The sequence below is a fragment of the Octodon degus genome, unplaced genomic scaffold (genome assembly GCF_000260255.1).
Source record: "Octodon degus isolate 3935 unplaced genomic scaffold, OctDeg1.0 scaffold00103, whole genome shotgun sequence".
In the NCBI taxonomy this organism is placed as follows: Eukaryota; Metazoa; Chordata; class Mammalia; order Rodentia; family Octodontidae; genus Octodon; species Octodon degus.
In genome coordinates, this window is record NW_004524679.1 from 7,839,537 (window position 1) to 7,849,070 (window position 9,534).

Sequence of the window (9,534 nt, forward strand, 5' to 3'; positions counted from 1 at the left end):
AAAGAATTCTATACTTCTCATGTTTTCACATAAGTCCAAAAATCTCACCATATACAACTTGGAAGCAGGACAGTCCCACAATATTCCCTTTCCTGTCTCTTGCTTTCATTCACCATCCCCTTCCTCTTGAACATCCACCTACCCAAGAGACATCTTAGCAGTAACTGGCATGTCATGACAAGCCGCCCATATTCAGAATATCATAATGACAGACACTCCCAACATGAAACCACTATTACAAAATACGATCTGCAGTGCAGTAGCTTAGTTCAAAGGTATCAGTATATATAGTTAGTCAGGGTGAGAATCTTTCAGTTAACTACTAGATTAAAGAATCTTCTGAATATTCTCTGGATCATCGCCTTGCTCATCTTTTACATATAACTGCATGGCTTGACATTGTCATGTTTCCTAGCTCATCACCTTTCCCTCTCTTGATTAGTTAGTCCTTGAGATACTGCTTTGCCTTTCCTTGTATTATATCTTTCTATTTGTATTTCTTCTTTGGAGTTCTTATACTAGGGAGACTATAGGACATTTACGCATGTGTGTCTGGTTTATTTCACTTATGAGTATATGTTCAATTGGCATCCACTTCAATATAAAAGCTTGCAGTTTATCATTCTTAATAGCTGAATAATACTCCATTGTGTAAAAATGCCACATCTTTCTCAACCATTCCTCAGGTGATGGACATCTTGTTTGTTTCCAAGATTTGGCTATCACAAATTGTGCTGCTATAAGCCTAGGCACACATATATCCCTGTGATATGATGTTTTCATATCCTCTGTTAAAATTCCAAGTAGAGGAATAGCTGGTTTAAAGGGGATTTCCATACCAACTTTTCTAAGGAGTCTCCATCCTGATTTCCATAATGGTTGCACCAGTCTGCACTCCCACCAGCAGTGGAGAAGGGTTCCTTTTTGCCCACAGCCTCTCCAATATTTGTTGTTGGGTGATTTCTTTATAATAGCCATACTTTCTGTGGTGAAATGACATCTCAATGTGGTTTTAATTTGCATTTCACGAATGGCTAGCGATATGGAGCATTTTTTCACATATTTATTCGCTTTAATTTCTTCCTCCGAGAAGCGTGTGTTCATCTCGGATGCCCATTTCTGGATTGGGTCTTTAAATTTTGGGACACTGTTTTTTTTTAGTTCTTTATGTATTCTAGAGTGCAGACCGTTGTCTGAGTACTTATTTGTCATGATTTTTTTTCCAAATTTGTAGGTTGCTTTTCACTTTGTTGGTAATTTCTTTTGACGAGAAAAAACTTCTCAGTAAGAGCAGATCCCAGTTTTGAGTCTTTCATCTGTTACCAGTGCAATTTGATTTCTGTTCATGAACTCTTTGCCCACCCTTTTGTCTTCAAGAGTTCCACCTACTTTCTCTTCCAGGAGATTTAGTGTCTCTGCTTTAATGTTTAGATATTTAATCCATTTTGACTTTAGTTTAGTGCATGGTGATAGACCCTGTTCATATTTGAGTTTTCGGCATGTAGAGAGCCAGGTTTTCCAGCACCATTTTTTTTAAAGATGCTCTTTCTTCCAGTGAGTATGTTAGCCGCTTTGTCAAGGATAAGATGGCTGAGTGTGTTCATAGGGGATTCAGTGTCTTCTAATCCATTCCATTGATCCTCAGGTCTATTTTGATGCCAGTACCATGCTGATTTTATCACAGTAGCCTTGTAGTATAATTTCAAGTCAGGAATAGTAATGCCACCTGCCTTGTCTTTATTGCCCAGAATTGCCTTTGCTATTCTAGGTCTTTTCCGGTTCCAGATAAATTTAGGAATGATTTCTCTATGTGTATGAGATATGTCAGTGGTAGTCTGATAGGGAATGCATTAAATGTATACAGCAATTTTGGCAGTATGGCCATCTTCACAATGTTGGCTCTTCCTATACAGGAGCATGGGATATCTTTCCATTTTCTGAAATCTTCTAGGATCTCTTTTTTAAGAGTACTGCAATTTTCATTGAAAAGATCTTTGTCTTCTTTAGTCAGGTTTATTCCAAAGTATATCATTTTCCTCGGTGCTATTGTAAAATTTATTGTTTCTATAGTTTCCCTTTCCGTGTGTTTGCTGTCTGTGTAGAGGAATGCTGTTGACTTTTGCATATTTATTTGTATCGTGCTATGATACTGAATTTCTTTACTAATTCAAGTAGCTTCTTGGTGAAGCTTTTTGGGTCTTCCAAGTAAAGTATCATGTAATCTGCAAATAATGATAATTTACCTTCTTCTTTACCTATTTTCATTCTTCTTATTTCTTTCTCTTGCCTAATGTCTGTATCTAATGATTTCAGAATTATACTGAATAAGAGTGGTGATAGAGGAAATCATTATCTTGTACCAGATCTAAAATGTTTCAGTATTAACCCTTTTAGAATTATGTTAGCCATTGTGTGTTCATCAGTGGCTTTTAATAGATTTAAGTAGAGTCCATCTATTGTAATTTTCTGTAGTACTTTGAACATGAATGTGTTTTGGACTTTGTTCAAAAGCCTTTTCTGCATCATTGGAGATGATTATGTGGATTTTAATTTTTGATCTATTGACACAGTGCGTTACATTTACAGCGTTTTGAATATTGAACCATCCTTGTATCCCTGATATGAATATTACATGTTCATGGTGTATTATCATCTTCATGATTAACTGTATTCTATTTGTTAGGATTCATTGAGAATTTTTGCATCTACGTTCATGAAGGAAATTGGCCTTCAGTTCTCTTTTTTAGTTGCATATTTCCCTGGTTTTGGCATCAGTAAAATACTTGCCTCGAGGATTGATTTTGGGAGCATTTGTTTCTTTTACATTTCATTGAAGATTTTGAGGAATATATGGATTACATCTTCTTTACATTTCTTGTAGAATTCAGCTTTGAGTCCATTTGAAACTTTACTTTCTTTGTCAATATGTTTTTTTATTATATGTCATATTTCGTTGGCTCTTATTAGGCTATTGAGAGTGGTTATATGTTGTTGATTCAGTTTGGTTAATTTGTACCTTTCTAGGAATCTGTCCATTTCTTCTGTGTCTTCTATTCTGTGAGATTCAAAATTCTGAAAGTAACTGTTGATAACCTTCTGAATTTCCATTTGGTAAGTGGTAATTATACACTCTTCATTCATTATTGCTTTTATTTCAATTTTTTCTTTCCTGTTTTTATGAGACTATTAGCAGCTTATTAGCTTTATTTAATTTTTCAAAGAACCGGCTATTTGTTTCATTATTCTTTGAACTGTATTTTGCATTTCAATTGAATTATTTTCTACTGCACCCTTTATGATTTTTTCCCAAATTTGGGATCTTAAATTGGTTTTCTCTTCCTTTTCTTATTGTTGGAAGTGCATGATTAGGGTGTTTGTTTGTTCTCATTCTGTTTTGCTAATGTGTGAGTTCACAGCTATGAATTTCCCTATGAGAACTGCTTTCATCGTATCCCATAAATTATGGTAAGATGTGCTTTACTTTTCATGGAATTGTAGATATTGTTAAATTTCTTGTTCCGTTTCTTCTGTGACCCATTGGTAACTAAGAAAGGTTTTGTTCAATTTCCATGATTTTAGGCTTATTTGCTGGCTTCTTTTATTCATTTCCAGTTTCATTACACTGTCATAAGATAATATGCATGGGGTAATCTCTCTTTTCTTACATATACTTAAGCATGAGCTATGGACCAATATGTGGTCTATTTTAGAAAATGACTCATGTGCAGCTGGGAAAAACGTGTATTCACATGTTTGAGTGGAATATTCTGTACATGTTGACCATGTTCACTTGCTCCAATCTCTTTTTCACTTCTGTTATTTCTTTGCTAATTTTTTTGTCTTATTGACCTATCTTTTTGGAATAAGGGTGTGCTATGTTCTTCTGCTAAGCTTTTGGTATTATATATTAGATTTTTCATGTCCATTAAAATTTGCTCTATGTAGTTGGGTGCTCCCGTGTTTGGTGCATACATATTTCTGAGTGTTATCTGTTCCTCTTGAAGTTTTTCCCCTAACCATTATATCATGGCCTTCTTTATTTCCCTTGATCATTCATGGTTTAAAGTTGAGAATGTCTGAGAATAGGACTGCTACCGCAGCATTTTCTGAGGTGCTGAGGTTTGTAGTACTGTTTTCCGTCATGAGAATTCCAGCCTACTAATGTCTTATAAGATAAATGTGTTTATTGCACACAGAATATTGTTGGATTTTGTTTCCTAATACACTGTGCCAGCGCATTTCTCTTAATTGTTGAATTGAGTCCATTTACATTGACGATTATAACTGAGATGTATTTACTTAAGCTTGGCATGTTATTTATCTGTTGTTGTTTACTCCTTCTCCTGTGTCTAATTGTTTGCCCTACTTCATGTGTTCCTTCTCTTCTTGTTCATGGAGTTCTTATTATTTTAGTACCTCTCTAGATCATCTTTCAGAAGCCTGTGTAGGGTTGGCTTTGTCATAATGAAATTTTGTCATTGTTCTTTTCATAGAAGTATTTTCCTTCTCCATCAAACATGAAAGTGAGTTTTGCAGGTTATACTAGTCTGGGCTGGAATATATATTCATAGAAGACTTGAAGTACTGTGCCAGATGCTCTTCTTGACTTCGTGGTTTGTGAAGACATGTCATCTGTAATTCTGAAGGGTTGTCGTTTGAAAATGATCTGTTTCTTTTCTCTAGTGGCTTTCAGTATATTATTCGTGCACTGCACTTTAGGGATCTTGACGATTATATGTCTCGTTTTTAATTTGGTGGAGGTTACTTGTAGTAATTTATGCATCGTTTTCTTGAATGTTCAATTGTTTTGTCATATTCAGAAAGTTTTCTGCTATTATTTCTGCTCTTAATTTTTAATGTCCATTGTATTGACCCCTTCTTTCTCATTGATACCTACTCATCTCACATTGTTCATCTTTGCATCATCTTGCCTTTGATGAATTATTATTTACTGCTTCAGTGTTTTTTATGAAGAGATCTTTTCTTACTTTTTCACTAGCTGAAACAGCATCATCAAGATTTGAAACTCGGGCCAGGGAAATAGCTCAGCGGAATAAGTGCTTGCTTGGCAAGCACAAGGTCCTGAGTTCGACCCCTGGTATCAAAAAAAAAAAAAAAAAAGATTTGAAACTCTGTCTTCAGTTTCACTCAAACGATATTGGAAGTTTGTGATTGAGATTTTATGTTCCCCTGTGTCTGCTTGGTTCTGCTTCAGATGATTTATTTCTTTCCTCTATTGCTCTTTTAAGAAATATGTCATTTTTCTAGTCTACATTATTTTTTATCTATGTCTTCTTTATATGCAGTTGTTAATTCTCTTACTGCAGAGTATTTTTAAGATTGGCTTTCCTCCCTATTTTTCAGTGTTTGCTTGTTTACTTCAGGTGCTATGTGTTCAGGGAATTCTTTTTTTTTAATTCAGAAAATAATTCCGCTCTAAATTCCTCTATAACTTTCTGCCCTTGCTTATTTAATTTCGATACTATTAATTCATACATTTCAGGTGAGCTAGTTCCTCTTCAATTGTTCTGGGTGGGCATTATGTTTCCTGCATATGTTTCTGCATTTGTTTCTTTACTGCATATGCTATTAATAAAGGGATTTCTTTTCTCATTTCCAGTATGAGACCCTCTCTACCTTTCTGCCATTGTTTCTTTATTTCACAAGACGTTGATTCACTGATTTCAGCTGTTTGAATCTCAATTTGTTCTGTGTTAGTGTCCTCTGCACATGTTATGGATGGGCTTGGGTTCTGAGATTGCATTTTCCTCCTTCTCATTGTCATTTTGTGGAGCATTGTCTTCTGACCTATGTTGGAGTGATTTGGTGCAGTTATACCCTTCTCACTCACTGCAATTCAGGTGCAGATTTACAAAGTTTGAATATTTCCCTCTTTGCCTGGCTTCGGTATGGCTCTTGTGCTCAGCTCCTTCCTACTGCCTTCCTTGCTAGTGAACCTGTTGTGCCCTTCTAGCAAGATGTTCTGCTCCTTGACAAGTTGTGTTGTTCTGTCCCCTACTCTCTGTGAAATCTTTTATTTTCCAATATGGTATTAAAAATGATGTCCTCTAACACCACCCCTACTCAGTATAGTTCTGGAATCATTATCTAAAGCCAAGAGAAAATAGAAACAGGTACAAATAAGAAAAGGTAAGAAACAATTGAAGCTGTCATTATGTCCAGATGACATGATACTCTACTTGGAAGACCAAAAAAACTACACCAAGAAGCTCCTAGAAAAAATAAACAAATTCAGTGTCATAACAGGTTAGAAAATTGATACCAAAAATCAATAGCATTCCTCTACACAGATATAAAACACACTAACAGAGAAATTTTAGAAAAAGTACCCTTCACAATAATATCCAAAATGTGAAATACATAGGAATTAATTAAAACAAATAAGAAAAAGATATTTGCAATGAAAACTACACTACTGTGAAAATAGAGATCGAAGAGAATTTCAGAAAATAGAAATATTTTTCTTGCTCCTGGATAGGAAGAACCAATATTTTGAAGATTGCTATACTCTCAAAATTGCTGTACAGATTTAATGCAATCCCTACCAAAATTCCACCAGCATACCACAGATCTAGAGAAAACAATCCTAAAATGTATTTGGAAGCAGAATAGACCTAGAGTGACAAACACAGTATTGGGCAACAAATGCAAGGCAGGAGGCATTATAACCTCTGCCTTGAAATTATACTACTGAGCTGATATGAAAAAATTAGCATGGAAATGACAAAGAGCCTAAAATCAATGGAAATCAGAAGATGCATATACAATTGCTTACAAAATCAGACATTTTAATTAATTTTATTGAGAAAGAAATAGCGATGAGACATTTTTCAAAACTGATTAGTAGCATAGTTTCAATAATTAATACATTGCATATTGTTGTCTTTGTAATCATTATTCATAGTAAAATTGCAGACATCATATCCTGTCCAAACACTATTAATACAAATCTTTCTTCTCACAGAATTAAGGGTAAGTAGTTGTATATCTATGCTATTTTTTATATAGAGATACAAGATGATCCGTCATTTGTATCCCCTTTTGTGGTTAGTTTTGTTGGAAATGTGTATTCCATTGCTATGTAAATACTGTATGTGTGTGAATTCAGCAAAATAATCATATATAGTTCAATATTCCATAATAGTAATGAGTTATCCTTAGGACTGACAATGTCAGAATCTTTGACAAAGGCAGCAAACATGTTCACTGGAAGAAAGATAGCTTCTTTAACAAATGATGCTGGAAAAACTGGTGTTCTAGTTGCCGAAAACTAAAATTACACCTCCATCTATCGCTATTTCCTCACCTGTTTTCAAAATGGATTTAATATCTGACCATTAAAACAGAAACACAAAATCTACTTGCAGATAAAGTAGTAGGAAATCTTGAAGATATAAGGGTAGGCACTTATTTCATGTTTGATAAACAAGCTGCATGGGAAATCCTTCAATGATTAAACCACTGGGACCTCCTCTTAATGGGAAGTTTCTACACATCAAAAGACATCACCAACAGTGCAAATAGATAACACACAGAGATTTAAAAACTCCTAATCAATAATCCCTCATAAAAGTCTTCTATCTGGAATATCCAAAGAACAACAACAACAACAAAAAAAAAAAAACCCTAGGATCCCAAAATTTATTTCATTTCTTTCCCTTGGATTTTAGCGTAGGGTCTACAGATTGCTCAGGGACTTACTACTATATTGGAGTCATAAATAATTCTCATGTTTACAGCCTCACAAGTGCTGGGATTGCAAGTGTGAATCACAAATCCTAATCTCAAATACCATCTAAGCGTGCAACAAGGGAGGGGGTGCTGGCACAGCAGAACTGGGATGAAATCCCCAGCCCCTGCGGCTTCTTGCAGGTGCTTTAATCTGATGAGCTCTTTGACCGACACTTGTGTCACAAAATTTAAAGACCCAATCCAAAAATGGTCATCTGAGATCCTACTCTTAGCATGATGAGGTGAACGAGAAACCAAGAACAAGATGTGAAAAATGAACTTCTGGATTATGAGGAAGATGAAGAGCCCCAGGCTCTTGCTGAGGCACTCCCGCACTCCTAAGAAAGATGTGCAAGTCTCCTATGTCTCCATTCACATCTCTGGATTATGGGACTTCCTACTGAATCCAGAGCTTTTGAGGGCTGTTGTGGACTGTGGCTTTTATCATCCTTCAGAGGTTCAGCATGAGTGCATCCCCAGGACATCCTGGTCATGGATATCCTGTGTCAAGCCACATCTGGAATGGGCAGGATGGCGATCTTTGTGCTTGCCACCCAAGAGCAAATTGAGCCTGTAAGCAGGCAGATGGAAGTTCTGTTCATGTGTCACACAAGGAAGCTGGCCTTTCTGTCAACAAGGTGTATGAGCGCTTCTCCAAGTACATGCCCAGTGTCAAGTTCTCCATGTAATTTGGAGACCACTCCATCAAGAAAGATGATGAAGTAGGAAAAGAAATTGTCCTCACATAGTAGTGGGAATCCCAGGCTGGATCCTGGCACACATGAGAAACAGCACCCTCAATGTGAAAAACTTGGAGCACTTTTTCCTTGACGTGTGTGACATGATGCTGGAGCAGGTAGACGTGAGGCTGGATGTACAGGTCATCTTTCACCTGACAGCTCATGAGAAGCAGTGCATGATGTTTAGCTCCACTGTGAGGAAGAACATCCTGCCAGTGTAGAGAATGTTCATGCAGGTTCCCATGGAGGTGTTTGTAGATCACGAGACCAAGCTCATGCTGCGAGGCCTGCAGCAGTACTACGTAAAGCTCAAGGACATGGAGAATAACTGCAAGCCGTTCGACTTCCTAGATGTATTAGAATTTATAAAGGTGGTAATCTTCATGAAGTCGCTAAAGAATTGCATGGCCCTGGCCTAACTACTGGTGCAGTGGAACTTAGTGTACATCGCCATGCACCATGGCATGACACAAGAGGAACACTTATCATGATACCAGCAGCTCAAAAACTTCCAGCGGTGGATACTTGTGGTCAATAACCTGTTTAGACAAGGGATGGACATTGAAAGTATCAACATCGTCTTTAGCTGTGATATGCCTGAAGACACTTGGTTTGCCTGTGCAGGTACCTTTGGTAGCAAAGGCCTGGCCATCAGTTTCGTGTGCAAAAGAATGATGCCAAAATTCTTAATGATGTTCAAGGCTGGTTTGAAATTAATGTGGCTGAGCTTCCAGAAGAGATTGACATCTCCACAAACATTAAGCAGAGTCTGTAACCACGTTCAAGGAAGGTCATCACCATCAGGCCCTGCCGGCTAATCCATCCAAAACCAAGTCTCGTTACTGTTTAAAATGTGCAGTTTTGTGTAACAATACATTTTTATAATGCAAAAACAATGAGCATCTGAGATTAATACACATTTCTCAGGGGAAGAAATATAAATGGAAAATAAATACCTGAAAAACACTCCACTTCACTGACAGTTTGAGAAGTGCAATCTAAAACATTGAGATGCCATATCTACCCAGAAAGAATGGCTGCC

General features: G+C 36.6%; 1 pseudogene; it reads left to right on the top strand.

The window, feature by feature from the left end:
• Positions 1-8,016: 8,016 nt before the first annotated feature.
• Positions 8,017-9,267, top strand: LOC101582342 (annotated as a pseudogene).
• Positions 9,268-9,534: the final 267 nt, after the last annotated feature.